The sequence below is a fragment of the Protopterus annectens genome, chromosome 1.part0, assembly GCF_019279795.1.
Source record: "Protopterus annectens isolate FY-2018-M chromosome 1.part0, PAN1.0, whole genome shotgun sequence".
NCBI lineage: Eukaryota > Metazoa > Chordata > Ceratodontiformes > Protopteridae > Protopterus > Protopterus annectens.
This window is the reverse complement of record NC_056725.1, coordinates 1,238,814,155-1,238,838,726: the sequence shown is the minus strand read 5'-3', so window position 1 is coordinate 1,238,838,726 and position 24,572 is coordinate 1,238,814,155. Positions and strand designations below refer to the sequence as shown.

Below are 24,572 nucleotides of genomic sequence, written 5' to 3'. Positions count from 1 at the left end.
TTCCAAAGGAATCCCGATGTCTGCCCCCATGAGGGCAGAAAAGAGTAAAAACAAAATAAAATTAGGAATGAGTACTTATTTTGCTGCAGGCAGCTTTGGGAGGTGTAGTAAATCATGGCAAGATAAAAAATACATGTTTTCTTCATTTGCCCGTAGTGGTCCTTTAAGGTCCCAAGCAGGGATAGGGGCTCTTCTTGGTGGCCTTAAGTTGTTAGCCCCTCTCAGGAACGGTTTGATGAGAGGGTGAGAGGAGAGAGATGGCTCAGTGCTGCAATGAGCAGAGATGGCAGAGGCATGGATCATAATGGAAGAGAAGGATAGGCCCCTGTGGAGTAGGTCTGCTAGGTAAATCCAGGATGAGAGGTAAGGAGGGCTGTGCTGGATCTGCTCCTTTAGTCTGGATCCAAAACAATACCTTTTCCACTTGTCAGCATATGATTTTCTAGTACTGGTTCGTCTGGCTTCACGTATGACATCCAGTACCTGCTTGCTTAGACTGGCCACTGGAGGAGAAGTAGAGGAATAAGCCAGGCTGCAAGGTTCAGGGTCTGCAATTGCAGATGCAAGAACTCTCCCTCCTGCTGAGTCAGGGGAGTTGGGATCTGGCGGAGGTGCCATGGAGACAACGGTGACAGACTGCGCAGTAGTGGGTAACAGTGTTGGCATGGCCAGTCTGGGGCAATCTGGATTGCCCTTGGTCTTTCCTCCCTTATCTTGAGTAACACTCTTGTAAGAAGAGGTAGAGGGGGAAACCACAGATTGAGAGGTTTGACCACTGGAAGGATAGGGCATCCACTTTCCAGGCCTTGCTGTGAGGTTCCCTGGTGCAGAATTTGCTGAGCTGGTGGTTGTAGGGGGAGGCAAATAGGTTCACCTTCGAAGTACCCCATTCCTGGGTCACAGGGCTGAAGGTGTTGTGGTTTAACTGCCACTCATGTGGGTCTAGGAGATTTTTGTTCAAGTTGTCTGCCAGAGAGTTTTGTTTGCCTGAGAGGAATTGAGCTTGCAGGTGAATATGCATGGCTGAGGCCGTGTTCCAAAGGGTCATGGCTAGCCTGCAGAGTGGGTAAGAGTGGGTTCCCCCCTGCATGTTGATGTACCATATCACTGTGGTGTTGTCGGTTTTGATTAGAAGAGGCCCTGGAGAGAGTAGGGACATGAAAGCGGTCAGAGCGTGCTGGACAACTAGTATCTCTTTTTGGTTGATGTGCAGATGAATCTGATTTAGGCTCCAGTGGCCCCAAATGCACTTGGTGTCCAGATGAGAACCCCAGACATAGTCTGATGCATTGGTGGTTAGGGTCTGGGCAGTGTGGGGTTGTGTAAAGGAAAGCCCCTTGTTGTGGCTGCATGCTGCTGCTGCCCACCAAAGGAACTCTTTCCTTAGACAAGGTTATCATAGGTATGACAGTTTCCAGGTCCTGAGAATGTTGGCACCAAAGACTTAAGTGTCACTAAAGTCTCCTCATATGCAGTCTGGCATATGGAATTAGTAGAATGCAGGTGGCCATGAACCCTAGAGCTTGCAGGATTTTCCTTGCAGATAACTGGGTTCCGGTGGCCATTTGAGAGAAGTAGCCTGTCAGATAGGTTTGTTTTTCTGGAGTAAGGAATGCCATCTGGGATGCTGTGTCCAAGCTTGCTCCCAGGAATACAATTTTTTTGACTTAGGACTAGTTTGGATTTCTTTTAGTTGATACTGTACCCCAGGGAGGTTAGAAAGTCCTTTACAAATGTCAGGTGCTGCAACAGCTTTTCCTGACTTTTTGCCTGAATCAGGCAATCATCCAAGAAGGGGTAAATTTGAATATTTCTCTGTCGCAATAGGCAATGGCTGGAGCCAGGAATTTTGTGAATACTCTGGGAGCAGTGGATAAGCCAAAGGGAAGTACAGAGAACTGATAATGTATAGGTCTTGCCCTGAAACGTAGACATTTCCTGCAGGAGTCCCTGATTGGAATGTGCAGATAGGTCCCCTTTAGATCTAGGGTGGCTAACCAGGCATCTTTGGACAGAATAGGCTAAAGCTGCTGTAGGGTGAGCATTTTGAATTTTGGTACCACCAGGAAAGTGTTCAGAATGAACAGATCTAAGACTGGGCGCCAAGTGCCCTCTTTTCTGGGTACCAGGAAAATTCTGGAATAAAAACCTTGGCCTATCTGTTCTTCAGGAACAGGCTAAATTGCCCTTATGGAGAGCAGGGACTGAACTTGGTTTTGTGCCTCTGCCCACTGTGAACCCTTTTGGGGTTGGCAGCGTGTCGAAATAAAACTTGTACCCCTGGGATACTATGTTGAGGACCCATCGACCATTGGTGATGGAGGTCCAGTTTTTTTGCATGGTGGGCACTTTTCCTCCTAAGGGCACGAGCAACTGGGCAGAGGTGAGCAGAGGAGTTGAGAAGTCATTGTGAATTCTTTCCATAAGGGGGTGGCTTAGCACTCCCTGTTTTAGAAGTGGAGGTACTCCATTGCTTAGATCTCTGCATACCCTGAGACTGCAGTCCAGGGGGTCTGTTTCTCCTAGGTCTAGTTTGAGGTGGCCTTGAGGGAGCTTGAAAGGACCGATGTTTTGATGGGCAATACCTACTAAATCTTGAAGGCTGCACTTGCAAAAAATCTTTGAATGTCTGCATAGACTTAGCTTTTTCTTCCATCTTTTTTAAAACCTCTTCGGCTCTGGTGCCAAACAGATTGTCCGTGTTCAGAGGGTCATCCAATAATTTTGATTTGGCATGGTCTGGCAAGGTTTGCTCCTTAAGCCAGGCATGCCTTCAAGTACAGAACCTGTGACTGTTGCCCTGCAAGATGCTTCTATGGCATCAAACTCACATCGCAGGGTATGCTTGCTGACTTTGCTTGCAGAGTGCATAAGCTCCTGTAATTAATTATTTTCTGCATAGTCAGGGAAGGTAGATCATTTTTGCTTAAGTTCCATAGTATGTTGCTGGTATTTCAGCACGTGGAACTGACAATTTAATGCTCTAATGGCAAGAGTTGCAGAGGTGTATACTTTTTTACCCCATCTGTCTAAAGCTCGGGAATCCCTGTCCGGGGGGGGGGGATTCTTAGCTATAGTTGCTTTTATTCCTTTAGTTCCTTGGGAGATTACCTCTGGGTCAGCAGTAGGATTTTTGAAAAGAAATTTGTGAGAGTCAGGGACTCTGTAGTAACTGTCAGGTTTCCTGGGAGCAGGGGGTAATGTATCAGGAGTTAGACTGGACTCCATAAAAACATCATCCACAACATCCAGAACAGGGGTGGAAGTCTAAAAATTCCCTGAGTCTTTTTGGAATGAGCATAATCCTGGCATTCCCAATGGAAATGCTCTCTCAAAGTATGTAGGGTTTCACCAACAGAAAAATCCTCTGGAGGGGAGGCAGAAGGAATGGATTCCTCTACATCTGAATCCTCAGAGGCAGATAAAGGCATGTCTTCATAATCAGAAACCGCAGAGTCGTCGGACGTTTGGTCAGATAAATCTGCTGGGGCCAAGTCTCTTTCTTTTAGCAGGGGAAGGCTGGCTTCCCCTAATCAGCATGATCAGGTCTTCTGCCATTTTAAGTATCTGCGATTGTGGCAAGGAAGCAGGCGCTCGAGTGTGGGTAGTCTTTTTTTAGGCTTAGCTCGTACTCTGGGGCTTAGAAATTCGGTAGGTTTAGAAAGAACAAGACGCGAATGAAGTCGTCGGCTTGTGTCGAATATCGGTAGTACGAAGAACTTCCTCAGACGCTGGTACCTGCACAGCAGCTCCGGACCAATCCAAGGCAGAGATATACGCAGGTTCCGTACTTCAAGATGATTCAATTTCGGAAACGAAAACTCAGGTAGCAGCCGACCGGCACTTGTGCAAACTGCTTCTGTTTCTGGCTCCTCAGCAAGAAAGACTGATGTAATGGCTTCGGCTGCCCGCTTTTATACTACTGACGACCTGACGTCAGTCTTGGAGCAACTGTAACCGACGCAGAAATACTAAGCCTCTGGTATTCGGGTCAATTGAGGGCTACCCCTGGCAGGATAACCCAAGTGTGATGACTGCAACAGTGAAACACGAAGAACATAAGGCTGAAAGACTGAGCACACAGGCATATCTGAAACCATGGTGCTGGCATTGAGGAAGTGTGCGCTTAAAGAAATCAGGCCACAGTAGTAGCATGGCTCGATACTGCAGCATACATCAAGAAATGTACTAACAATGACATTACTGGCACCAGACCCCCAAGTGGGCCACGTAGTACACAACCAAAGCCAAAAAGCTGGTGCCATCATCCCTAAGAACCCAGGCAGTACAAACACCTACTGCACTGACATCAGGTATATTACAAACACTGGAAGCATCAACACTGTGACATGCAGCATCAATGTGGGGCCTGACATCTAGGTCAGTATCAGAGGGGGACAAGGATGGTAACCCGGTGGAAGGCAACAATCAAAAATACTGTTATAGTCTTTCTGGCATCATGGAAGAGACAGAGTTGGGAGAAAACACCATGAAGGATCACTGCACACAACACAAGGGGATGAGGTACCAAATCACCTGCCTTCACAGCAGGACCTCTGAAAGCCTCTCATGATGACAGGAATAGTAGGAGAGAGGGCAAATCTGCCCATAAATGGCCTAGATTTTGATATGACGGGGGAAGTACATGTGCCCACAAATTCTACCTGAATTAATCAATGAAATCCTTACAATGAGAAACTGACGTTCATTTGATCTTGGTCACTTATTCAGCAACTAAAGAAACATGCAAGCACTGAAAAGGAATTTGAAGCTGAAACAGGTTTCTTTTTAAATTACTTATGAAAGAGGGAAGTGCTCCAAGTCCAGTAAAGGAAGTAGAAAGGAGTTTAGTAGAGGTTCAGCAGACTCCTATGGAGCAGATAAGGACTGGAAACAGTTTTCCATTTATTTAAGAATCATTTTGCTAGACTCTTTGTAAAAGGGAACACTTGAGTGTTCTCAGCATCCCAAAACAGTACAAGACTGAGTATGCCTGTGAGCTGGTGAAAACTTACTGCCAAGGCATGACTGCAGAATGAATGTTCCAACATCTTCAAGTGTTAATGACAAGCTTAGTACTCAAGGGAGACTAAGGGAGAATTCCAAGAAAAAAAGTATTTAGAAAATGTTTTCAAAAACCTAACAAAATGGCCTGAATATGAAATATATAAAAGAAATTTTGTCAAAAGGTCTCTGGACATTTTTTGTCACCTAATTCAAAGAATCCCAAAGACGATTTGGGAGACCATAAGCATTGTGGTGCATGATGGGAATATGTGAGGGTGTTTAGTTAGAATCCTAGAAAATTTGTACTTGCCGAGCAGTCCTAATCGCCTCAACATCAGTTCTATTATTACAAATTGACTTCCTCTTACAGGATCTAAAGCTTACAAGGCACCTTTCCTTACACAAGCCATCACAAATGTGAAACTTGCCTTTTTTTTCTCCAAATCCGAGCAAATAATTTATATACCTGCAATTCAAAAGATAATTCCACTGTTGTAGTCCATCACTTCTTGGGTTTCACTATTTCTCCTCATGGTAAGTACACTTGTCGAGTTCATGTTGCCATTGTCTGGACTAGCCAAATGGTCAGGAATTCAGGAAACAGCAGACTGTTTAGCTGTTCTGTTGGTATGTCACATCCCTCTCCAGTAAGGTAGATGGCTGCACATTTCATGGTTGTGCACAGCTGTCCTTTGCTATGCATCATGGCTACATAGATGTAGATGTAATTAAATTAATAAGTAATTAAATTAATAAGTAATTAAATTAAGAACTACTAGTAGCAGCAGCTTATCTGCAGCTCACAATCTTAACCCTCTAAGACAGGGGTGTCCAACCTTTTCAGTTGCAAGGGCCGCATTGAGTCAACAGAAATGGTCTGGGGGCAAACGGCAAGTGAGGACCAAAAAAAAAAAAAGGTAACTCCGCTCCACTAATGATTGGCAGTAGATTTTTACATGCTGGCTTGCCTGACCTAATGCACAACCTTCAACGAAGGAATGCCCATTCACGCATGTCGCCACACGGAAGACGCTCTAACTGAGAATCGAACAGGCAACATCTAACTAACATGCAAAAATACTACAGAAAAGTCATCTTATCTAATATGCAGATGCAAATGGCTTAAGCATCATTTTATCATATGTGAACAACCTCAAAATCACCACTAAGTTTCAGGATGACTTAAAGTGCAGCACTGAATACACAGGTTTACACTTGCTCCATTCCCACCTGCCTATCTGCATCATGACTATCTCAAGTATGTCTGTTTGAGTTATTACTGTGCACCTTGAGAGACTAGTTCAAATCACTGTATTACCTCCCACTATTACATGATTGCAATATCAGATTCCAGGTTAGACTGACAAACGTATGCAGCCTCTGATGCCATGTAACAAATGCTGCATGCTTAATGACAATCACTTTCTTTTATCATTTACTGATACTACCTGTGAGCAGTAAAAATACTTGCTAAATTTGAAGTCTGACCTCATACTCTTCTAAATATTAATGCTGTTTGAGACCCTGCAAAAGCTTAGTATCAACCTATGAACCTTATATGCTGTCAACCAGTATAAACCTGAAACACCACCATTCTAGACCTGGAGATAAGTAACATAAAACACAGGTGCCTAGCTATGGGAAAAAAACTATGTTTTTAAAAACAGAACCACCACCACCTCACCACACCCATTAATGGTTGATCAGTATCTGAAAGTGAAGAGGGCAACCTACTTAAAGTGAAAACACAAACTGGACACTCTTTTACATTTAGTCATCCCTAACAACATTCTTACTTGTTGTACAGAACAATTATTCCAGATACAGGGCACTATTCCCAATTACCACGAGGAGGCTCAGAAGGCAAATGATACCCTTCCTTGACTATTAAATGAGATAATATCATTCATTGGGTAGAGAAACTAAGCACTGGAGAGAGGAAGAAATCTCATGACAATCAACCAAATATATACAGAACAAAAAGACAGTCAGAATAGCAACTATTTCAACCAAAGTAACCTATCTTAGGGAAAACAACTAACACCACCAAGTCTGCTCTCTTGGAAAAATAAAACAATTAATTTGGAAGGCCATGGGCACTAGAATTAATAGTTAATGATTCAGGAGCCATCATGTAATTAGCCGGATTTGTAAAAAAATACAGAAAATTTCTGCTGTCAACACAGCAAATAATAGTAAACCAACTACCTTATGTAGAGAACTCCATTCAGCAGTAAATAAACCCCATTCAGCCCAACTTATATCGTTTGGCTGCTATTACCCTTCCATTTCAATTTAAAGAAAAAAAATAGTAGCAAAGTGCACTTTGAAACTCTTACAAGAATAATATTCAAGATAAAGAACAAGGACAACATTCTGCAAACTCCATTCAGCTTTCCAGAGAATGGCTGCTTCACTGATAGTAAGACCATTGCCACTTATAGTCAAACAACGTTTTGCTGCAGAAATATTTCTGACCCATTTAAGATCACTTTAATACTGTCTATATAGCTTAGCTTACCTTTTACTGCTGTAGAATTGATGTTGTAGTCAGTGTGTAAAATAAATAATACATCCACTTTCTTCACCGCGATCTCACTCCTTCCTTAACCGCAAATGAAAAAAACGACCGAACGGTGTTTTGGCACATGCGCATACCAGCTGAAAGACGCTGGCAAGAAAAAAAACGTGAAAAAGGTAATTTTGCGCATGCGCAGAATAGCTGAAGGACGCGGACGTGAAAACACGCGGAAAAAAAGTTAAATTTGAATTTAAGGGTCGCGGGCCGCATGGAAGAGCACTGGGGGCCGCATGCGGCCCGCGGGTTGGACACTCCTGCTCTAAGACATGCCAGATTACCTACTTCCACAGTGCAGGGAGTCTGTTTTTACAGACATAATGCGCTCGAGGAACAGGCATATAGCCATAAGGAGACAATGTACATTTTGTGGTACTATCAATCAGTAGCTTCAAGTTCAAAAATGCCTTGCATACCATCATACCCTGCTGGTATGTATAGTCTAACACAGCATACTAAAATGGGATGGTAAGTAAAGGATCACTGAACTTGAAGCTACTGACATGATAGTGCTACTAAATGTATGCATCTCCTCATTGTATATCCCTGTTCCCCTAAGGTACAGGGATCTCCATGTTCATTATATAAAGCTTAGGGTGAGGGGTCAAAGTTGCCTGCACAGGGGTTGTTAGCAACTGTCAACTTACCTCTCAGAGAATTTAGCTAATCTCATATAGATTGTAGATAATATTTTGTAGTTTATCAACTGTCTATTCCAAGATTTCTTGATGTCTGCTCCAGTGCTGTACCTCCAGAAACTCCAGATCTGTATCCTCTGCTGAGGCAATCTAATAGGTGTGACATTACACTCAAGCAAGGCTGATGTTGCATCACATACAGGTGACAACTGTCCGACTATGCCAGCTTTGGGGTTACTGCTGACCTGAGATGGTAACAAACTGTTATACCTACTGCCTGTTAAACTACCCAAAACTCAGCTGAAAGCTTTTCTCCTGCTTTTTTCTGCATGTGTACAGGCAGATATTTGTTTCTATCTTTATTACATGCAAGCCCTGGCAGATGAATTTTCTCATCTCAGTCTTCTTCATCACCTACATGCACTACCTTGGTGAATATAAACAGCTACTAGGCAGTTTTACTGGTCAACTTGCAGCTGCAGGCACAATTAACAGCAGCCTGTAAGTTAACTATTTTTTTTGAGCAACACACACACTTTCATTGTAACAATTTTAGCCTTTAAAAATTAATGCGACAAAAACAAATCTCAAAAGTGCTGTTAGCGTGCAACAAGCTAAAACTAACACATTGTCTGTATTTTTTGCAAAGTCAGCAGAAAAGGAACTCATCTTCTGAGCTTGAATTTCACAATAACCCTACTCATTTGATAAACCTTACACAAATAATCTCTTTATACAGATTTGCTCATAAAAACATCTAAGCCACATCAAATGCAAATCTGAATTAACAATGTTTTTACAATGTGATCCTATATTAAAAGGTTATTACTTTACTCCACTAAAGATTTCAAACAAACTTAGTTTTAAACCAAGCCAGACAGGTAATATCAAATATGTCACAAAGGCTTCTTACATGCAAACTCACCAAAATGCATCCTTAGAAATGGAGGACAGTTAGCGGTTCAGATTGCTCAGAATGCATTTTAACACTGGATATGCAGATTATTTAATCAATAGCTTCTGTGTGAAAAAAGCCCCCAAACCTCAGTGAAGATCAAGCACCACAGCTTTAGCTACACTGTAGTGAAGTTACAGAAACACACTCCAAACATATCTAAGTTTCTGCTTGCATAGCTTGTACTAGCCACTTCTCTGCATAGTAAAAGCTGATTGATCAAACCAGCACACACACAAATTCCTCTTACACTTGCACATAGATACACAACTGTGTGTGCGGGACTACAAAGGAAAATGTGCCAAAAAAAGGAAACTTGAGGGGGCTATCAGTAACATTTTAAGAAATTACAAGTTTCTTAACACTTTTCGACAACTGAATGGCAGTAACTAAAACATAACTCTGAGCACAGACGGTATCAGCCAGGACCGGCAGTTGTGCTACTTTTATGGCATTTTTAAATTCAGCGTTGAATTTACTTGTTTGTTAACTGGTTACACGAGCTGTTCCTATGACCCTTTTTTCAGCAATGAACCAGATCTACAACTACAAAAATTACATAAAGGAGCATTGTAAGAAAAGCGAAGCTCAGCAGTATATACATTTATAAAAGATCATTAATTTTGATTTACTCTTTACTGAGCACGTTAGTGGCACTAGGCCAGTGACCTCGTTAAGGAGAGATCTGAAGTGGCATTCATACTGACTAGGGGAAACCTGGGCAAGTTATCGGGGAACTTCCCAGACTCTTTTTATTTTGCTTTGCTTTTTTGCTAAGTGCTTTGGGATCCTCTGTATCGTTCCAAGCTATCACCAACTTAAACATATGAAACCTTTAATGTTTCATCACTCAGGAGTGCAACATCCCTTTATATTGCAATAGTGTCAGTTATTAGGAAACTGATCTAAGTACCCCGGAAAGAAACAGAACCCTCAGCGATCTGATCTTCAGCATCAAAGGCAAGTGTGTTAAATAGACAAATGCAACATGCATATAACTTCTACAGCTTGTGTAATTAAAAATACTGTTGCACAATATTATGTAGTAACTATTACAATGGAATATCTAAATTACTTACAAAAATAAATGACCTTAATATCAGAAAGTTATTAAACCAGAAATATAAGAAAATACATTTTTAGTAGGGTTAATGTCTGTAGAGATATAACATGATAAAACTGGAAAAGACAAGTTCTAAAACAGCGAAATTTGCTTCAGTCCTACGGAATATAAAAGGAGTGTACTTGTCAGTTTGATAATGATCCAAATATGAAGTGAAACAGGAAACATTATTTCTGAAGTTATGTTTGTTTTGCTGCTACAAACTGACAAAAATAATTTCCCTATAGCATTGTTATGCTCGATGCATTACTCTGAGTATAAAGTGATTACTGTGCACAAGTAACACAGCACCAAATACTGTTGTTTTAAACTAGTAAAGTCATCATGCACTGGGCTGTCTTCTACCTGGGTAACACTAGACTATCTAAAATAGGTAAGAGACAAATTTTCTGGCCTGATGCACACATTTTAAATACTTTAACACATTTGAAGGCCAAACATTTAAAAAAAAAAACTCTTGGAGAGACATCATACTTGCACACACTACAGCTCTTCCTTTTTAATATATTTTAAATTCTATAAAAATTATAATTATATTAATTATAATACAATTTTATATTTTAAACTCTGTGGACATTCAGAACATTTTAGCACAAACTCAAACCAACAGCAAGGTATTTTCAATACATCAAATGCCACGAATTTGCATTAAATGCTAATCAAAATGTTTCCAATTATGTTAAGTACACATTAACAAAATCCCTCTTTACCATTTTCAGAAATGAAAGCAGAAATCCACAGAATCAAAACTGGTCCATCAGACAAAGGGAAAAATCAGAAATATAACACACTGTTGACTGCTGCACTCAAGGAAAAACAAATATGACTTTGCTTTATCATAAAGCAAACTGCAAAACACATGAAATGTAAGGAAGCATCTGCTAAACAAGCAAGGAAACAAATGGCTACAGTACACTATAAATAAAATGAATTTAAAGCTACAAATGAAATTAATTAATACAACGAGACATTTTAATAGTTTAAATTAAAAATGATCACAAACATTATATGGCACTATTTTATGTGAACGAAAGAGGAACAATTAAGCATAAGTGTAACTTACAAAGTACTATATAGATGTTCAAGGAATGACACCCATGTCAAACAACTTCAAAATAATTTCAGTATAGCACTATAAAATACAAGAAGCGACGAGCGCCTGAAATCACATTTCACAACACAAAAAAAAGCCTCTCAATCAACAAATACCTTACATTTTAAAAACTTAGCCTTTGTCCAGGTAGAATTTTTACTATGTGCCAAGCTTTTTCAATTCTATTTCGTCTCATCATTAATGAAACTTACCTATGGTTACTTTTGTAGTTATGTCATTAACGCATGCCCAATCAAAACAGAAAATAATGGGTGACCTCTATAAAGGATTTCCTGAACCCTATCCAGATCTTTCCCATCTCAGATAAAATCAATGCTGGGGGCACAGATTCTCTAGTACTTAAACGAGAAATGCAGACTGGCTATAAGGGCAAAGTACACGTGACCTAATGGAAGCATAAATGAATAAATACTGTACACAGCCAGCATACTCAGCTTTAATTACTGTCAATAAATCAGGGCATAATCAGTGTTACAGACTTTAACGTCAAGTGCTCAGTGGGTACATTTCATGTAGTAACTTAAAAAGTTATTACGAATACCACTTTGGGTTCCCCTGGAAACAGAACATTGGACTAGTGGGAATAACCTGCTCAACAAAATGTAAGTAAACAAAAAATAAAAATACCTTTGCTTAACACAAGTTCAGTGCGAGTTGCTTTATCATATGACATTTTTTAAGGAACATTATTGATGAATTACATATCCTAAATGACAAATACTAAAAAATGCCATAGCTTACAAATTCACAATTTGCTGATTATTAAAAATAACAAAACATGGAGAATGCAAAAGATATCCATACAACACAAATACAATACAGGTAAAAACTCGTATACTAATTACATTGTCTCACTCTGGCACAGGTAGAAAGTAATAACTGGTGTTCAAAGCCAAGCATTCCTTTACTCTGAGGAAAACGTGGAGCCGGCATACATAGTAAGAGGGGTAGATAAGTTCAACCCACAAAGTCCACTATGTTGCCTTAAAATAAGGCGTCATCTGAAGTCTGCAGTAGTTTGTCTTCAGATGTGCACTGACCCATCAAAATGCAGGGACATGGTCATCAGTTCATACTTGAGATCATTTTTTTTAAACATCAACAGTACTATTGATAAACAATCACAGAGTGGAATGCAGTATTGATGGATGATGTTTTGCTAACATTTTAAAAACTGGAAAGGAGCTAATGCAGAGTAAAATGAATTTCAAAATATAAACAAACTTGTGCTTGCATAATACTTCATAGTAAAAAAAGAGCAAAGCGTGGAGGGAACTTCTAGAAATACTGATGTGAAAGAAAATAATTACTGGAACTATTTTTCTGTTTGACACTACAGTGTATGTTATTAGATTGATGGCATAACCTAAAAGTATTTTAGCTTTATGCAAGAATACATACGAAACATATGCCTTTCACTGATAAATGTGTTAATGAAGATGCAATTCTACATACTTTACAAGGGAATTTTAATAAATATGTATGTTATGGTGACATTCTGATTTAAAACTAGGCAGGATTACAAAATTTTCCAGTTACTATTTGATAGCATTATAATTAGTACAGACTGTGTGTGTGTGTGTGTGTGTGTGTGTGTGTGTATATATATATATATATATATATATATATATATATATATATATATATATATACACACACACACACACACACACACACACACACACACACACACACACACAAAGAGACAGACGTTTCTGGCATGAAAGCTTAACAACATGAAACCTCAAAATTCAGTTTATTTGGTATTCATACTCTTAGTATGTTCAAAATGCTATGCTTCACTAAAAGCCCATTCATGTATAAATTATGTCCTGCATGTTTAACATAATGTGCATTTATTATATTACTGAGGTTTGTTAAAAAGGTGGGATTTAGTTTGAAACTACACATTAGTTATGAATTCAGCAAATGTTTTGCATGCAAAATGTATATTTTCTTTAAATATGCTACAAGTTTGTTTTACTTTCAAAATGGTATGAAAATATGCTGGAATGTTAAGTTTTTAATGAAAACTGATTTTATATATAAATAAAATTTCCATAAACATTCTACTAGTGGAAAGATTTACTTATAGAATGCATTTGCATCCAATGCAAGACTGGTTTAGTGCATTTTCCAAGCAGCTGACAAACTGAAGCGTACACTAAAAAAGTAATGCATGCACAAAACTCCAGCCATATTATGCATGATTCCCGGACTGTGCTCCATTGCTTTTCTATTTTTTTTCTCTCACATTTAATATTTAAAATCACTGTAAATCTTTAACTGTAGATCTAGTCACTACGATGAAGCAGCATGCATTTATATACAAGCTACTACTGTTTTTTTTTTTCTTTTTTGTATTTTAAAATCACTGTAATTCTAACGTGTGGCTTTTTCACTGCAATGAATCAAACTTCTGTTCATATTTTTTTAAATAATTTTTTGCTTCAGTTATGCTTCTCAACAGAAAGTTGTCATACATACTAATGGGCACTGAAACGCATTTCTGAGAAGTTTAAAAACAATGAGAATTTTTTGGCTTCTAGTTGGCTTGTTTTGCCTGTGATTCAGTTACAGTTTAACAACTTTTTGAACAGATGGCTCTCTAAAGATGTTGCAGGCTTCTTGATCTATAATTAAAATCTTTCAATCGGGTGGCCCACAACACATAAAGAAACAAAGATGCTGCATTCTTCTTTCATTTTGAATAAGTGCATTACCATTATGATATAGAAGAACATTTTATGGGTATCTGACACTCATTTTCTACAATGGTACAGAGATGAAGGCACTGTAGCCCCACATACTTTAATACTAAGACAAGTAACAGTACTTCATCTTGAAGTCACACATCAAAGCAAAACTGCTGCATGTCTGAAATCACTGTACCTTTGGCAAGTTACACTTCACTTACAAAGCTGAAAATTAAAAAGGTGACTGCTTTCAACTTGTAGACAAGACATGTTAATTCAGGATTGCGTCCAGCCATACAGCACAGTACATGTTCCTGGATATGTTAAGGGGCACAGAATGGTACATAGATTCAACAGCTAGTCTGAAAGACACTTTTGTGGTTTCAACATTTCTAGACACTTTTTGCAAATGTTAAATAGCAATTTTGTTGACAAGGTGTGTGATATTACTTACAGGACTAAGTGACTATAGGGTTAAATTTGGGAGTCTTAGCTGGGGTTAGTACTAAGATTCAGTTTTGCTTATTTTTAGGGTTTATACTGTACAGTTTCAAAATAATGATATCTTTAGAGCACTGCTTGAGCCTACACCTTTCTAGTGTTTAGATTTGAACTGAAGAATTTTTAACTACTGGATTTTTCTTAATATAAAAGTTGCCTTTTGATTACTGCGTGTTGAAGTTTCATCACAAAATCAGGGATGTACAAATGTAAAAAAAAAAAAAAGCTAGGAGTGAAGCAGGAATACAATAATCCAATGTTTAGAAATGTTTTGCAAAAGAAGCCAATGATAAAATTACAGAAGAAAATGCATCTGTTTCTACTGCTGAATATTCGCCCAAAATCAATTTAAATCAGTTCTGTTGCATACTTCTCATACACTTAGGCGTGTGATACCAGATTCTAAAAAGATAGAAACTGCCTCACTTCTGAATGATAGTTTGATTTCTTTACTTATTTTTGCAAGGATCAGAAATTTAATCTTACAATTTTTCATTCCATATAACAAATGTGGCAGTTATGTATGTATGCACAGCACAAACACAACCACCCTTTATAAGGAAGTGTGAATAGACAATCACATGAAAAAAATTCACAAGTACCAAATACAATTGTCCTTAAAGAAAGCTCACTTATGCATGCTTCTATTTGCTTGTGGAAACATACTGGGGACTTCTCCTTCTGGCACCATTTCTTTTTACATAGGCTAAATAAAACAATTCATCTGTGCAGGATGCAAACTTTCTTTACATGTTTCTCATACTAAAATGTTACACAAGTCACCTTAACAGCACATCTGCCTTCTCATTTATTAGGCCAATAAGTATAAATGAAAACAGTTAAATATCTAATGTTTTCTGAAAATATTGCCTCTTCTCCACCATTTATTTACACTAGCTGTCATCAACAAGTATGTCTCATTTCACCCACTAACATGCTTCTTTGCTTTTCCTTCATGGAGACACCTTTTCTTTGAACCTACACAACTCATTGCAACTCAAACAACCAGTCTCAGCAAGTTCCATGTCACAGCCATGTCAACAGATACACAATGAAAAATATCCTCTAGTGTTTTACATACTTAAGCAGTGAACCTAGTACTATCTAGAAACAAAGGGATACATCCAGGAAACAACTCCTCGGCAAAATTATCAGAGTTCAGGAATTGAAGAAAATGTTACAGACTATTAAACATGTAGACATTCAGCTTGCATGCTACCCCTAACATATCATCCAGCAACAAACAGCACTTCACCCATACGTCTTTCCTCTCTCTTGTACATCATCAAATTATTACTCTAATTTTCCACCCACATTCTTTGGAAATAACACCTGCCATACATACTATCTGGTTTCATCTGACCCTTTAGTTCTTATAGAAATTACTCTGCATTCAGTTTTGTCTGCATATGCAACTTGTGATCCATAAGGAATTTAAGTGACCAGCATGCAATACTCATCTTCAATGGCTTGTTCAGAACAGAATCTTAGCACATTCCCCGTTTTCTATAGCTTAATTTTTAAGCTATATGCAGAGACATGTAAATCCAACTGTTTCATCTTTGTGTGTGCATCTTACTAATGTTGTTTCATTGTTCTGGATACCACAGCCTACTCAAGTAGGTCTCACTTTGTTGTTAATGAAATAAAGACATTTCTTGGATACACTACCACTCCGTACTTAAGATTTTTACACCCAGCATTCCTTGTCATCTCTAGGACTCTGTTGTTCTTAAAATGTGATTTTAGCCTTCATACTTTCACAATGCCCCATTGCCTAGAGCATTAAAACATGCAAAGGAATATCACTGTTTAAACTGTATTCCACATTTGCTGAATTTTGGCTGTTAAAGTACAACAACCAGAGGATTAATCTTTGTTTGGGTATCACCCACCTAACCAAGGGGATCAGTAGTGCACACCTTTCTCTGTTATCAAATACAGTCCATAATCTGCTTCGCAATTTCTTTTAGCAAAGCCTGTGCTGAGACTGGGTAAATGAAGCATATATAAATACTGACGTGGGTGGGATTCAGGCCATTTAAATGTAGAACAAAGATCAGGCCGGAGAGCTAGATCTGTCACAGACCTCAAAAAGAAATTCCTCGTCCTCCACATAAGCTGTCTGTACTAGTGGTAGTATGCAATGGAGACCAACGGCATCCTTGGTATTTCTATACAGGTAGGAGAAGCAGGCATCTACATGCCCAGTAATCAACCCACTGGCTTATCGATTCTACTCAGAAGTCTTGACATAACTCTCAGGAATCCCCTGCAGGGCAGTCAATAAGGGCAACAGGCTTACCTCAAATGTTTTCTCTGGACTACATGTACATACTCTCTGGTACAAGCAGTTTATATGGCTGCTGTTTTTCTTCTACGTTCTTCAGCTGCATTACTTGAACTATCTGATCAAGAGTTACTTGAAAAAATCCTACCAGTTCTAGTATCAGTTTATATACAAAATTTTTATTACTGAGATGAAAAGGGGGCTTCCTGTACTCAGATCTGCAAAAAGGCTCAGTGGAGTGGATTTATGTATGGAATCAACTCTGTCATCTTATCTCAGCACAATATTCTTATGCTCTCTCCAACTCTGAGATGGTGAGATGGTGGGCACATGGCTCCTACTGGCATGTCTTAATGTCACACGACAGGATTATATCATGCTGTGCCCAACCCCTGCGTTCCTCACACTGACAAACACAGGACAGTGAGCAAACACACTTGAAAGATGCAAAAACGTAATACTGAAGGCATATACTTACCAGGCTTACACAAAAATCCATATTAAGAGCAGGTAAAAAGGCTTTCCACACAAAAGGCGATAGTGCGCATGTAATAAATGAATAGGGCCTTCTTGTGAGTTAATGGATAGGGTAAGGGCGCACACCTGGTTATATATGATGTCAAAGGCCTGCTGCAGTGATTAACATTTGGAAAGACTTCAAAGTAGTGTTACAAAATCTGTCAACAATACAGGCCTAAAAGGCAAACTCTCAAGGTCCAACTCCTATAAAAGACAGTTGTGTATACTTACTATAAATGTAGATCTTTGAGTGTATTCACTGTTGCAGTCATCACCTGTGGGTTAGCCCTGCTGTGGTAACCCTAAGTTGGCCCGAATACCAGAGTCCATGTTTTTGTGCACCGGCTGCCGTCGCCTATAGTCTGATGTCAGGTCATCAGTGCTATAAAGCAAAGCAGCTGACATCACTACATCAGTTTTTATTGCCCTAACCCGTCGGAAGCACAAGGGAAAAGAGAGAAGTGGTCCTGGTGGCTAAAAAGCCACCTTGTGAAGCTTATGCTCCCTAGAGGAAAATGTTAAATGGGGGATGGAGAGAGGGAAACCAAGACTGTAACAGTGAATACACTCTAACATCTACATTTATGGTAAGTGTACACAACTGTACTATGTTCTTCATGTTTCACTGTTGCAGTCATCACCTGTGGGAGGATTCCCAAAGCTGAGGAAAAGGGTGGAAGGATAGGTTGAGTCCTAGGTACGGGTCAGGAGGACCTGCAGAATTGCAGAGGCAAACCCTGCCCTAGACTTAGAAAAGAGAGGTAGGTGGTAATGCTTTGTAAAGGTATGGACAGAGGTCCAGGTGGCAGCTTCCAAGATGTCCCTGGTAGGTACTCCTCTAAGGAAGGCAGTGGAAGTGAAGGTTGCCCTAGTGGAGTGGGTATGGACAGACTTAGAGATGGGTTTCCCCATGTAGTCTGTAGCAGAAATGGATACAGTGTGAAATCCATATGGAAATGGTTTGTTTGGAGATGGGTTTCCCCTCTGCCCCTGGGACAAAGCTTACAAGAAGCTGGTCTGTTTTTCTGAATGGCTTAGTACAGTCCAGATAGTATCAGAGTTGTCTGTGCATGTCTAGTGAGTGCAAAACAACCCAAAAACCAGTAAACAAGTACTTCAAAATGCAGGAACTGCAGAGCAAGGTACCACGCAAACTCGTTCTCCTTCGGGAAAACCAAAGCTTTATTTTACAACAATAAATAAGTGCTTTCGTCTCAAATTAACTTAAAAAGAGACTTCATCAGAAACAGTGTATTGTCAGCACAACTACATTTAAAATACAAATGAATAGTGACTTCATTTCCTCCTGCTAAACAGGAAACCAAAATTTTAAAGTGGCAGCACATAAAAAGTCATAATATATGTCAATATTTAAATAGTTACATAAAGGGACCCTAATGACTCATAACAAATAATTGCACTTTCTCATACTGCATGATAATACTATCTAATTTCTAAATAAATTTTAACAGCAATAAATAAACAGTACTATATGACATAAAAAGTCCTACCACAGCATAAAATGGATTTCTAAGATGAATCCATAGAATAAATACCTGTATATAAAACCTTTTTATGTTATATAGGACTGTTATTTATTTATTGCTATTAAAATGTGTTTAGAAATTGGATAGTATTATCATGCAGTATGAGAAAGTACAATTATTTGTTATATGAATCATTAGGGTCCCTTTATATAACTATTTAAATAATGACATATGACTTTTTTATGTGCTGCCACTTCAAAATTCTGGTTTCCTGTTTAGCAGGAGGAAATGAAGTCACTATTCATTTGTATTTTAAATGTAGTTGTGCTGAGAATACACCGTTTCTGATGAAGTCTCTTTTAAAGTCAATTTGAGACAAAAGTGCTTATTTATTGTTGTAAAATAAAGCTTTGGTGTTCCTGAAGGAGAACGAGTTTGCGTGGTACCTTGCTCTGCAGTTCCTGCATTTTGAAGTACACGTCTAGTGAGTGTAGAATTCTTTCCCCCTTGTTTTGAGGGTTGGGAAAGGAGGAGGAAGGTGTATGGCCTGATTAAGGGTCAAATCAGATACCACCTTGGGCATGGTGGGGGGGGGTTTAGTCCTCAGGCAGAGACTGTCTGCATGGAAAATTATGAAAGGCTCGACAGCCATGAAGGCTTGAGGTTACGAGACCCTTCTGGATGAGGTGATAGCTAGTAGGAAGGCAGTCTTCCAAGAGAGGTATTTCAATTCTGTTGAAGCGGCTGGTTCGAAAGGAGGTAAAGTTAGTTTCTCCAACACATAATTCAGGTCCCAGGGTGACACTGGAGGCCTTCTGGGAGGCCTGATATTAGAAGCCCCTCTGAGGGACTGCTTAATCAAAGGATGAGAGAAGAGGAGTGGGTCTGAATCATAATGGGCAGAGAAGGCCGAGGCATGGCTTTTAATAGAGGTGAAAGAGAGGCCACTACTGAGCAACTCTGCTAGGTAATCTAGGATGAGAGGGATGGAAGGTTGGGAGGTACTGCTCTCTTTTGATAGTTTTCAGGAGCAGAATCTTTTCCATTTTCCTGCAAATGATTTTCTTGTGCTGGGCCTTCTGGCCTCTGTGATGATGTCCAGGACCTGTTTGCTTAACAGGGACTCCTTGTTAGTTCTTAGTGTATAAGCCATGCTGAAAGTGTGAGAGTCTGTAGGTCTGGGTGCAATAACTTCTCCCTCTCCTGGGTCAAGAGGTCTGACATCAGGGGAAGCAGCTTTGAGGGCTGTAAGGTCAGACTGCGTAGCAAGGGATACCAATGCTGTCTGGGCCAATCTGGAGCAATGAGGATGGCCTTTGGTCTCTCCTCTCTTATTTTGATCAGAACCTTGGAAATAAGGGGCAGAGGAGGGTATGCGTACCCAATGAGGGAGCTCCCAGGGGAAGGTCAAGGCATCCACCTCTCATGTTAGGAGGTGATACGCCCTGGTACAAAACCTGTGCAGCTGGTGATTGAGGTGCGAGGCAAAGAGGTCCACTTCTGGGGTCCCCCACTCCTGGGTGATTTGCAGAAAGATTTCTCTGTGGAGCTGCCATTTGTGGGGGTCCAGTAAGTTTCTGCTTAAGTGGTCCACCAGGGTGTTGATCCCTGGTAGGTATTGGGCAATTAGGTGTAGCCCCATGCAGGTGGCTGTAAGCCACAGACTCATGGTTAACCTGCACAGGGGGTAAGATTGGGAGCCCCCCTGCTTGTTGATGTACCACATAACTGTGGTGTTGTCTGTTTTTATAAGGAGGACCCCTGGCCTAAGATGGGGTTGGAAGTAAGTCAGAGCCTTTTGCACTGCCATCATTAATTTCTGGTTGACGTGCAAGTGAAGTTGCTGGGCATTCTGAAGGCCTTTGGTACACCTGCCTGCTAGGTGAGCTCCCCAAGCAATGTCTGAGGCGTCGGTGGTGATAGTCTGGCTGGAAGGGCGGAGGATGAAGGGAAGACCCTTGTTCGTGGCACAGGCTTCTGCCCACCAGAGAAATTCGGCCCTTATACAAGGGATCAGAGGGAGAGTGATCTCTAGGGACAGAGTGCTGACACCAAAGGTTAAGTACCACTGAAGTTTTCTCATGTGAAGCCTGTTGAGAGGGATGAGAAGGATGCAAGATGCCATGTATCCCATGGAACTTACTCGCAGTGAGGTGACTTCTGGAAGCCAGCTGGGTGAAGTAGAGAGGCAGGAAGCTCTGCTTTTCCGAGGACAAGAAGGCCATTTTGGTTGCTGTGTCTAGCACAGCTCCCCGGAAAACAATTTTCCTGGTGAGGTTTTGCTTTGATTTTTTTCTCATTGATGGTGGACCCTATGGAAGTTGGGAGTGATTTGACAAAGAGAATGTTCCTGGAGCAACTTGCCTTTGCAGTCCACCTGAATAAGAAAGTCGTCCAGGTAAGGGTAGATCTGTATATTTCTTTGTCTGCAGAATGCTATAGCCAGTGCCAATCATTTGGTGAATACTCTGGGAGCAGAAGATAAGACAAAGGGCAGTGCAGAGAAATGAAAGTGTTGATAGCCTGCTCTGAAGAGCAGGAATTTTCTGCATGATTCCCTGATGGGGATGTGGAGGTAGGCATCTTTTGGGTCTAAGGTCACAAGCTAGGCATTTTGTGTGAGCCTAGGAAGGAGCTGCTGCAAGGTTAGCATTCTGAATCTGGGGACCACCAAGGTGGCGTTTAGTTTGGATAGATACAGGATGGGGTGCCAAGTGCCCTCTTTTCTGGGAACAAGGAATAGTCTAGAGTAGAAATCTTTTCCCGTTTGATCTGGAGGGACAGGTTCTACTGCCCCCTGGGAGATTAGAGTTTGGACCCATTTTAATGGCCTTGCCCACTGGTTTGGGGGGAGGTCTGGGTACCCTCTTGGAATAGGAGCTCACTGAAGGAGAATCTGTATCCCTGAGAAATTATTTTTAAGACCCATTGGTCCTTGGTTATAGAAACCCAATTGTCCTTTAAGAGGGTAAGCCTTCCTCCTAGTTTTAGATGAGTGAAAGGAGGGCAGAGGGGGGAGGGAGAGTCATTGTGAGTGCTTGCCATAGAAGCTTGGCTTAGAACTCCCTGCCTTAAAGATGGACGTGATCCACTGTTTGTTTCTTTGCTGGCCCAGGGATAGGGGTCTGGATGGCCTGTCCCTGTGGGGCTTACCTTGGCCTCTCTGCGAGGTGCAGGGAAGACCCAGTGCTTAGAGGGGAAGTTCCTGCTGAATCTGGGAGGTGGAACTTGAAAGAGATCTTTTACTGTTTGCATAGATTTTGCTTGATCTTCCATCTTTTTAAGCACCTCTTCTGCTTTTTCCCCAAACAGGCATTCCTTATCTAGGAGTGCATTCAATAAGTTTAGACTTGACATGATCAGGAAGAGGTTGTTCCTTCAGCCATGCAGGTCTCCTAATAACAGATTATGTCACTGCTGCCCTGCTAGAGGCTTCTAGGGCATCATATCCACACTGTAATGAATGTTTGGCCACTTGACAAGCAGAGTGTAGTAATTCTGCCAGCTCTTTTGAATTAGCACTGTCAGGAGAGCTAGCAATCTTCTGTTTTAATTGTTCCAAAGTGCGTTGTTGGTAATTTAACATATGGAACTGACAATTGAGTGCTCAGATAGCCAAGGTTGCAGAGGTGTATACTTTCTTACCTCATCTGTCCATAGCTCTGGAGTCTTTGTCAGAACTAGTCTTAGCTCCTTTGGGTCCCTGTGTAATGACCTCAGGATCTGCAGCAGGATTCCTGTACAGGTATTTGTGAGAATCCAGTACCCTGTAGTACCGGTCAGGTTTATTTGGAGCAGGAGGCAGGACATCAGGGGCTAAGCTGGATTCATGGAAAACATCATCCACCACTTCCAGAATAGGTGAGATGGCCAGGGGTCTGTACTGGGGCAGGTCCAGAAACTCTCTAAGTCGTTTCTTTGACTGTGGGAAGTCTTTGAGATTCCCATTAAAAATGCTCCCTGAGGGAGTGAAGGGATTCCCCAAAGGAGAGGTCCTCAGGAGAGGAGGCAGAAGGTATGGATTCCTCTGCAACTGAATCCTCAAACAGTTAAGGGATGTTGTTCCTCTTAAAAAGCAGAAAAATCAGATTCCTCATACTCTTGGTGTGTCAGTTTCTGGAGAAGGATGCCTTTTCCTTTTTGGAGTGGGGGGCCTGAATACCTCAGATAAGGGAGAGGAGATCCTCCGCCATTTTAAGCATTTCAGCTTGGGTTGGGGGAGCAGTAGCTAGAAGCATATTTCCTAGGAGTGGTCTGGCATCGAGGCCTGAATGAATCAGTCGGTCTCTGACTAGCGATAGTCAGATGAGATGATGTCGGTTTTTGGTCTAGAATCGGTAGTGAGGAATTCCTCCTTGGAAGCCGGTGCCTGCGTCGCAGCTCCGGACACAACTGAGCCAGAGACAGCCAAAGGCTTAGAAGACTAAGTGGATTTCTGCGGCATACCGGACACCGAAAGGGTCTCGGCAGGGGCCTGCGTAGAAAGCGAGTCGGGCATCTGGGGCTCCAAAAGCGGCTCACTGAATTCCGGACAACTGATGACTTGTTTAGCGGTAGCATCGTCAGAAGGCTTAGCCTTGTGTGGCCTGTCTAGGTTTTTTTTTTTGGAATGTCAACAGATTGTTGGCTGACGGATGCCATATCAGAATTCGAAGATGGAACACGAAAATAATAGTCTACAAAAAGAGCTCTATGGTGAATGGTGCTCGCACTACAGAGGGCACAGAACTGGCAACGAGGGATGTCGTGGTCTGGGCCTAAACAAGTGATGCAGTAAGAAAAAGTCTCTGTGTGGGATCTGCTTTCCACAGGCGAGACAATTGTTAACTTTTTCGATTAGAGCAAGAAAAAAAGGGTCCCCAATGGGGTACTTAGCTTTAGATGTTTACTGCTGAAAATCAACTTCCAGTAGCGTCCCATCGGCACTTATGCAAACTGCTTCTGCTACAGGCTCCACGGCAAGAAAGACTGATGTAATGATGTCAGCTGCCTTGCTTTATAGCACTGATGACCTGACATCAGACTACAGGAGACGGCAGCCTGCGCACAAAAAAATTTGATTCTGGCCGACCGAGGGCTACCACAGCAGGGATAACCAACAGTGAAACACAAAGAACATCCTTTATTGCAAATGATAATACTCAGTAAAGGGGTTAAAAGATAACCACATGGAAAAGCAATAAACGAGACACAAAACATGGATATATTCCAGGTGTAAAGGCTCCCTACACAGAGGGCAACTTATCTCATGATGGCAATTAATCCTTTTAGATATAATTTAATTAGTTATAGCCAGACCACTCCTTAGCTACAGGAAAGGGGTTGAAGAGCCGGCTCACACTCCAACTCTAGTCCCCTTCTTAAGCTAAAACCTGAATTAGCACTGCACATCAATGGTGTACAGGATTTGCACTCTCTCTTTCCTGGACTCTGCTTTCTTAAACAGAGAGGGGAAGTTCAGGAACCAACTTTACCAAAAAATGTGGGTTATCCCTAAGGACACCTGATGTTTGAGAATGAACCATCAGATTCCCTGTACATCTGGGCTTGCAGCTCTGATATCCCATGTCCAGAGATAAAGGCTGCGAAAACATCATGCAAGAAAGTAGTTTACATCGCTGAACCAAGTAGTTTAACTGAAAACGGGCAAAGTTGTGGATCACA

The 24,572-nt window shown here is 40.9% G+C and overlaps 1 protein-coding gene across 3 annotated transcripts in view; it reads right to left on the bottom strand.

Moving 5' to 3' along the window:
* The window catches only part of LIN28B (lin-28 homolog B), a 1,447,915-nt gene that overhangs the window by 886,747 nt on the left and 536,596 nt on the right, over positions 1–24,572 (bottom strand). The window lies entirely within an intron of this gene.